This window comes from Orycteropus afer, unplaced genomic scaffold, assembly GCF_000298275.1.
Source record: "Orycteropus afer afer isolate SDZICR_OR568_19922 unplaced genomic scaffold, OryAfe1.0 scaffold00447, whole genome shotgun sequence".
In the NCBI taxonomy this organism is placed as follows: domain Eukaryota; kingdom Metazoa; phylum Chordata; class Mammalia; order Tubulidentata; family Orycteropodidae; genus Orycteropus; species Orycteropus afer.
The window spans coordinates 1,433,531-1,442,748 of NW_006922034.1; the positions used below are offsets into that span (position 1 = coordinate 1,433,531).

At 38.9% G+C, this 9,218-nt stretch overlaps 1 protein-coding gene across 1 annotated transcript in view; it reads left to right on the top strand.

The window, feature by feature from the left end:
• The window catches only part of IL1RAPL2 (interleukin 1 receptor accessory protein like 2), an 809,088-nt gene that overhangs the window by 123,091 nt on the left and 676,779 nt on the right, over window positions 1-9,218 (top strand). The window lies entirely within an intron of this gene.

A 9,218-nucleotide genomic window follows, 5' to 3' on the forward strand; every position in this document is an offset into this window, starting at 1 on the left:
CCAGCTCTGCCTCCTGTTCCCGGCCCACTGGAGCTAGAGGCTTTTCTTCACTCAGACAGCTGCTGGCTGCTGAGGCTGAGAAGCCCCAAGGTTGACAAGTCAAAAGGCACAGTCCCAGTGTTACCAAACCACACAACAGGCCATTAACAAGTCCATTATAAGTCCCAAGGTCGGCAGAGCATAGCAGGCTTCTGAGCAACAACACGGCTACATGCAGGGTCCAAGCGTGCCATAGGCTAGAGACCATTCTCAAAGCTTCTTATATACAGTAAGCAGACCACATACCCAAAGGCAGCTACTCACCTGCTCCCAGTAGATTCCACCATGGAGTTTGTTGCCAGTCTCATCATGGGGAATACTATATCCAGCTGCCCAGCCACTCAACCAGGCCTAGCCAAGTTGACATACAAACATAACCAGCACAGGTACTATGCCACCAGAGTGTGTGTCTGTCTCTGTCTCTGTCTCTCTAGCTCTGTCTCTCTGTCTCTCTCTGTCTCTCTGTCTCTCTCTCTCTCTCTCTCATATATATATATATATGCCAAACTCACTGCCATCGAGTTGATTCTGACTCATAGCAACCTCCTTTGGGTTTCCAAGGCAGTAAATCTTTACGAAAGTAGATTGCCCCTTGTTCCTTCTCCAGAGTAGCTGGTGGGTTTGAACTGCCAACCTTCTGGTTAGCAGTCAAATGCCTTAGGCACTGCACCACCAGAATTCCTTATATATATCTACACATAAAATAAGGAATTGTTTGGGGTACAAAAATAGATTTCCTGGGTTTATTTGATCAAGCCTACCTGGGCAGTTAGTGTGTTAGCTACCTCCCACGGTCAAACTTAGGCCAAGAGAATAATCAAAACTTTCATGAGATGTCTGGAATCCCTGCCCAGACTCCTATGCCACCATTTGCCCTAGGGAAGCCACAGCTGCTGTGCAATGTTGTCCGGGTGGTCCAGATTATCTCTTTAGGGTACAGTATCTTTTTTTTTTTTTTTATTTTTTTTTTTTGTGATTTGGGTGAAAGTTTATAGAGCAAATTGCTTTTCCATTCAATGATTCATACATATTTTGTTTTGTGACATTCATTGCAATCTCCACAGTGTAACAGCAGTCTCTCCACTCCCTCCTTGTATTTACCTTTTCCCTTGCTCCTTCTTCCCTATCTCTTCTTGTGTCTTATTCCTGGGCAAATATTGTCCCTTTTTGTCTCATATTGTTGATTGTTCTAATAAGTGCTTACCTCCCTGGTATTACTGTTCACATTATAGGCCTGTATATCATTTGGCTAAAAATTGAGCCACAGGGTGAGTTGAGTTCCAGGCTTGAAAGGATTTGTGTTTGAATTAGTTTTCTTTACCACTCAACTGTCAGTTCGTTGTATTGCGGTGGCTTGTATTTTGCTGTGATACTGGAAGCTATGCCACTGGTATTTCAGATACCAGCAGCGTCACTGTGGTGGTTATGTTTGTCAACTTGGCTGGGCCTGGTTGAGTGGCTGGGCAGCTGGTGGTAGTTATTCCTCATGATAAGACTGGCAATCAACTCCATGGTGGGATCTACCACAAGCAGCTGAGTAGCTGCCTTTGGGATGTGGTCTGCTTCCTTTATATAAGAAGAAGCCTTGGGAATGGCCTCTAGCCTATGGCACACTTGGACCCTGTATGTAGCTGTGTCATTGTTCAGCAGCCTGCCATGCTCTGACAACCTTGGGACTTACAGTGGACTTAAATTAATGGCCTGCCATGTGGTTTGGTTACATCGGGACTGTGCCTTTTTATTTGTTGACCTTGGGCTTGTTAGCCTCAGCAGCTAACTGTTAGCCTCAGAAGCCAGTATCTACCTGAGTGAAGAGATGCCTCTAGCTTCGGTGGGCTGTGAGCAAGAGGCAAAGCTGAAGGCCAAGGTCAAGGGGCTTTCACACAGCCCTTAGAGCCTGGCACTTTGAACTTGGACTTAAACCCTCCAAATTATAAGAATAAACTCCTGTTTATTAAAGCCATACCATTTGTGGTATATTTCTTGTCAGAGTGGTACTAGGGAACCAGAACAGTCACCTATGGTGAACAGCTTTCAGCAGTTCTTGAAGACTAAAACAGACCAGGAAGAAGGACAGGGCCAGGTGCACTTCTTACAAAATTGGCCACTGAAAACCTTATAAATAGCAAGGATATATTGTTTGGTATACTGCCAGAAGATGAGCCCCTCAGGTGGGAAGGCATTCAAAATGTGACTGTGGAAGAGAGCTGCTCCCTCAAAGTAGAGTCACCCTTAATGATGTGGATGGAGTAAAACTTTCAGGATCTTCATTTGTTGATGTGACATGACTCAAAATGAGAAGAAACAGCTGCAAACATTCATTAATAATCAGAGCATGGAATGTACAAAGCATGAATCTAGGAAAATTGGAAGTCTTCAAAAATGAAATGGAATCCATAAAGATCAGTAATACCCAAGGCATTTGTGAGGTGAAATGGACTGATATTGGCCATTTTGAATTGGACAATCATGGTCTACTATGCTGGGAATGACAAATTTAAGGAATGGCATTACATTCATCATCAAAAAGAATGTTTCAAGATCTATCTTGAAGTACAGTGCTGTCAATGATAGGATTATATCTATGTACCTACCAGGATGACTAGTTAATAGGAATATTATTCAAATTTACATCAACCACTAAAGCCAAAGATTAAGAAATTGAAGTTTTATGTGGTCTGAAGTTGATCAAGCATACAACGAAGATGTAGTGATAATTTCTGGTGACTGGAATGCAAAAGTTGGAAATGAAGAAGTATCACTGGTAGTTGGAAAATAATGGTATTGGAGATAGAAATGACACCAGAGATTGCATGATAGAATTTTGTATGACCAACAAATTGTTCATTGCAAATACCTTTTTCAGACAAATAAACAGCAGTTATACATGTAGACCTCACCAGATGGAATACAGAGGAATCAAATCAACTGCATCTGTGGCAACAAATGATGGAGAAGCTCAATATCATCAGTCAGAACAAGGCTGGGGGCCAATTGTGAAACAGACCATCAATTACTCATATGCAAATTTAAATTGAAACTGAAAGAAAATTAAAACAAATCCATGAGAGCCAAAATGTGACCTTGAGGATATCCCACCTGAATTTAGATACCATCTGTAGATTTGATACACTGAATGCTCCTTAGAAGCGAGAATGGCCAGATTTCATCTCTTATATTTTGGTCATTTGTCAGAAAGGACCAGTCCCTGAAGAAGGATATCATATTTAATAAAGTAGAGGGTCAGCAAAAAAGGTGAAGACCCTCAATGAGATGGATTGACACAGTGGCTGTGACAGTGGTTTCAAGCATGGCAGTGGTTGTGAGGAGGGCATAGGAATAGGCAGTGTTTCATCTGGTGTACTTAAGGCCACTACGTTTCAAAACTGACCTGATGGCACTAACAACAACATTAGTTTTCCATTGCCGCATACCAAAGTGCCACAAAATTAATGGCTTTTAAGTTACTTACTTATTATCCTATAGTTTCTGTAGGTCAGAAGTTCAAATGCAGTATAGTTAGTTTCTCTAATCAGGATATCAAGGCTGAATTTCAAGGCTGAAATCAGGTTGCTGGCTATGTGGCACTCCCATCTGAAGCTCAGGTTCCTCTTCCAAGCTCATTGAGGTTGTGGGCAGAATTCAATTTCTTGTGATTGTTGGAATGAGGTTTTCTTGTTGACTGTTACCTGGGACTCATTCTCAGTTCCTGGTAACTACCTTTGAGTCCTAGTTACGTGACTCTCTCCACAGGCGATTCCTAGCATGGTTATTTGCTTTCTTCTAGGCCAGCAGAGGAATGTCTCTGCTGCTTAGACTCTCTTAGACTTATCCAGTGTTTTAAGGGTTCACCCGATTAGATTAGGCCTAACTAGGGTAACCGCCCTTTTTAACTAAAAAAAAAACTGATTAAGGACCTTAATTACATCTGTAAAATTTCTTCCCTTGCCAAAAAATGTAACCTAACCAGAGTAGGGATACTCTATCATATTCACAGGGAAGGTACTATACAAGGTATATACACCAGAGGACAGGAATCTTAGAAGCAGTCTTAGAAATCTGCCTACAAAAATGTCTATGGATGAACTTTGGGGACAAGTCCAAAAATCCATTAAAATTGTATGCAAAAATATGTGTGACTGTGCATTTTCCTGGGAGACATTTACCTATTTTCATCAATGGGGAGAGATACATGACTCAAATACCATTAAGAACCAAGGCATTTGACTGCTAACCAGAAGGTTGGCGGTTCAAACTCACCAGCCACTCTGCAGAAGGAAGACTGGGCAATCTATTTCTGTAAAGATTTACCGCCTTGGAAACCCAAAGGGGGTTGCTATGAGTTGGAATCAACTCGATGGCAGTGAGTTTAGTTTTTGAGTGAGTTAGTGGGCCAGATATCAAGTACTAACAAAAAAAAAGGGTGTGGCCTAAAACCAAATAATTATTTCTGAAGGAATTTGGCCGGTGTCTCTTCAAGAAACTATAGAATTCTCTGTGTGGTGTTTATTGAGATGAAATTAATAACTGAGGTTTCATTTAAAATATATCTTTTATTATGCAATTATGTTTTAAACCAGTGCCTAATTGGTATTTCCAAGCAGATTTTGTCATCAATGTCTTTATTTATTTTAAAATTTACCCTTGAAGGAGCATCTACTACTATCTTTATCACATTTTACTAATTGTGGCGCTCTCTCTCTCTCTCTCTCTCTGGTGGTCTATAACAGTTTGACCAATGGCAAGGACTGATTAAGTCTGATTTCACTGTCTTTGTTGATATTAGGTGGAGGAAGATAATTACCAGTACTATATGAATTATATTTTGTTTCCTGTTATTCTCTAAATTATTTCACATGAAACTTAGGATCTTCTGACAAGGTTATAAGTAACTTGGAGGCATGAATTAATTCCTATGCTGTATTCTATCTAACACAGTGTTGTAGAAAGGGTAAGCCTTCAATGATCAGTGAATTAACTTTGATTCAGCAAATATATTTTTTTTAATTTTATTGTGGTAAAATATACATAACAAAAATTTTGTCATCTTAACCATTTTAAAAGGTGCAGTTCAGTGACATTAATTGTACTCGTTATGTTGTGCAGACATCACCTCTATCTACTTCCTCAAATTTATTGTTACCCCAAACAGTACCTCAGTGTTCTAAGGAATAACTCCTTATTCTCCCTTCTCTCCTGTTCCTGGTAACCACTAATCTTCTCTCTGTCTCTAAGAATTTACCAATTCTAGATATTTCATGTAAGTAGGATCATACAATATTTGTCTTTTTGTGACTGACTGATTTTACTCATCACAGTATTTTCAAAATTCATCCATGTTGTAGCATGTATCAGAATTTCATTTCTCTTCATAATTGAATAATATTCCACTATATGTATATACTCTATGCTCACTATATGCTATACTCAGCGATGGACTCAAGCAGGGATCATGGAGCTGGTGCGGGACCGGGCGGTGTTTCATTCTGCTGTGCACAGTAGGGTCACTATGAGTTGAAGATGACTTGACAGCACCTAACAACCACAGGCATATGTATATACCAAGGAGCTCTGATGGTGTAGTGGTTAAGGCATTTGGCTCCTAACTGAAAGGTCAGTGGTTTGAACCCACCAGCCACTCCATGAAAGAGTGATGAGGCAGTCTGCTTCCATAAAGATTTACAGCCTTGGAAACCCAGTGGGGGTCACTATGAGTGGGAATTGACTCAATGGTAGGGAGTTTGGTTTGGGACTGATATGTGTATACCACATTTTGTTTATTCATTTTCTGTTGATAGATACTTGAGCTGTTCCTACCTTCTGGCTATTGCAAATGATGCTGCATTAAAGATGGGTGTAGTAGTACCAGTTTGCTTCCCTGCTTTCAAATCTTTGTGGTATATATCTGGGAGTGGTATCACTGGATCATATGGTAATTTTGTATTTAACTTATTGAAGAACTGCTAAACTGTTTTGCACAGAGGCTTCCCCATTTTACATTCCCACCAACAATGGATGAGGATTCCAGTTTCTCCAAATCCTTGTCAAAATTCTTTAATTCAGCAAATAACTTTGAGGAGGTATGTTACACATGGAAACTATAAAGAAATAGTAGCACAAAGGTCTGTACCTCAAGTTTACAATCCAGTAGGAGGATAAGTTAATCACTATCAATAGATTGTAATGTGATGTAAGGTGAGGACAACACCAAATAAGAGATACAAGCAAAGAGGTCAGGTCAGATCACAAGTCACATGTGAATGGGGGTCGAAGGTGAGCAGGATACAAATTCAGAGAAGAGCAAAGGAGAGGAGGTGAAATTTGTAGTGTGTGAGTAAAAATAGATTATAGGGTATACAGGTATAAGAAAAGACAAATAAAAAAAACCTCACTGCCATTGAGTCGATTCCGACTAGTGACCCCTCCTTGGGTTTCTGAAGCAATAAATCTTTATGGGAGTAAATTCCCCAATCTTCTTCCGAGGAGTGGCTGGTGGGTTTGAATCACCAGCCTTCGTATTAGCAGTCAAATGCCTTAGGCACTATGCCACCAGAGCTCCTACATGTTTAAATTATAATAGATTAAATATATTATTAAAATTAATTTTCTTCATTTGTTTTTAATTAATATGTCTACTTGAAGTTGTAAATTATATATGTAAGCACATTATATTTTTATTGGGCAGTGCTTATCAAGATCCTTGTTGTTCAAATTATGGTCCGTGGATCAGCAGTGTTATCATCTCCTGGGATCTTAAAATAAATGCAGAATCTTATATCCCACATCAAGCATACTGAATCTGAAACTGCATTTTAAGAAAATTCCCAAGGTGTTTTTATACACTTTAAAACTTGATAAATATGACCTAGCACTTGCACTCCTTGTTTAAGTACTTCCTAGTTATCCATGTAGAACTTGTTGGGCTCTGTCTGACCTGACATGTGGTAATTAGGATCAGGTCAATCCAATACATGTTGGTTTTAGGCTTTGGTAGATTGTTAAGTTGCCTTTATTTGCCAAATTCTTCTGTTCTCAAACATCCCCAAGATGGGGCAATCTACTTCCGTAGTGATACTGCCTTGGAAACCCAAGGAGGGGTCGCTATGAGTTGGGTCCGACTCCACGGCACATAACAACAACAACAACAAATCTGACAGCAGTAATGAAGGCAGGAACTTTAGTAGGCCCAAAGATGAAAATGAAAATACTGTTGATACACAAATCCATCTCTAATTCAGATACCTCTCCTGGTTGTACATCAAGATAGACAACTGTCTATTTTATATTTACCATTGAGCTATTACTGGAATCTCAATACAAGATATTTAAAACAAAATTCACCCCCTTCCCTGTAAAATGTGCCTCCTTTTACATTTTCTTTCTTGATGAATGTCCCCACTATCTACTTATATACCCAAGTTTGAAACCTGGAAGTCATAATTAATAATCTTTCTTTCACTGTACCTCTCAAACTTGAAATCTGATTGCTCACCTACCGTGATCAATTCTGCCTCAGATGTCTCTCTTGACTCTGTTCTCCCTTTCCATTTCCACTGCTGTAATTCCGAATTTCCATTTGATTTTGTTTGAAGTATTATACTTGTCTCCTTCTTAATCTTCTCTTCTAGTTCTCTACTTTCTAAGCCATCTTCCACAACTGCAGCCAGATATACCTTTCTCAAATACACGTCTGATTATGCCTAAATCTTCTTGGTGACCACTCAATTTCCCTGTAAAATGGGGTTAATAAGAGCAAGTATGCCAAAGGTTTGCTGTAATAATTGAATGTAAAGTGCTTAGAACAGTGCCTATCGCAGATTAAGTGCTACGTATTATGATTATGTATTAGCTATTCTTATGATTATTATTCAAGGGCTTTTACAATATATGACTACAACCTACCTTTCTAATGAAATCACCATTCTATCAATTTCTTAAAACACACAATGCATTTTATGGCTTATCATATTCCCTTATACGGTTTGCTCTGCCTAGAGTTTCTCATTTCATTTTTGCACCTGGAAAAAAAATATACTTAACATTTTATTTATTGCTCAAGTTAGACCCTGGCCTTTAAGTCTTCTCTTTTTTTTAATTGTGGTATATGTTTTATGTATATATCTACACACACACACACACACTCAAATTCACTGCCATCAAGTCGATTCCAACTCATAGTGACCCCCTTTGGGTTTCCGAGATGGTAAATCTTTACTGAAGTAGATTGCCCAGTCTTCCTTCCAATACATATATACATACGTATATACATACATATATTTATATGCCATTTCAACATTTTTTACTTGTACAATTTTATGACAGTTATGTTCATCATGTTGTGCCACCATCACTACTATTGATTTCCAAATTTTTCCATCACTCTACATAGAAGATCAGTGTATAAGGCCACTTTTTATGATAAAAATTTACCTGTACCTCATGCCCATTCATTGAAATACATCCTGAATTATGATTATTTAATGCTGGAAGCTCATTTATTTTACTTGCTGAATGTACAGTGCTGTCCAAATATAATGTACGGCAACATTTCAGATTCCATTCCCATGAACATTCAAACTAAAATAACCAAAGCTCTCCTGGACTATGAATTGAGCAGCTATTTTTTGTAAACAGAGCATCAAGTGGTCTTCTAATTTATACTAACTGAAATGAAAAAGAGTTCTTTGTCACCGTCAAACAGACACTAAATCCTTGAAAAAATGGTTTTGATCAGTCTAGTCTGTTCATAGATACAATTTGAAAGTACTACACCTACTCCCCAAGGAGCTCTGGTAGTGTAGTGCCTAAAGCCTTTGACTGTTAACCAGAAGCCTGGTGGTTCAAACCCACCAGCCACTCCTCAGAATGATTGGGCAATTTACTTCTGTAGTGGATACTGCCTTGGAAATTGACTATCTCATTATCAGACATTTTGCATTTACAACAATATAAAAAATCTACTATCCAAATAAAATCTACTATCTGACTGTTTTGCACATTAATGACATACATCTGGCAGTAACAAATGCCATGGTGTGAGGCAAGAGTAACACTGGCTGTGATGGTTAAGGTTGTGTGTCAACCTGGCAAGCCTATGATGCTGATGCAGGTGGTCTAGTGTCCACATTTAAGGAGATATTAATTAAGTTAGTAGGTGATATCTTGGTAGAATTCAGTAC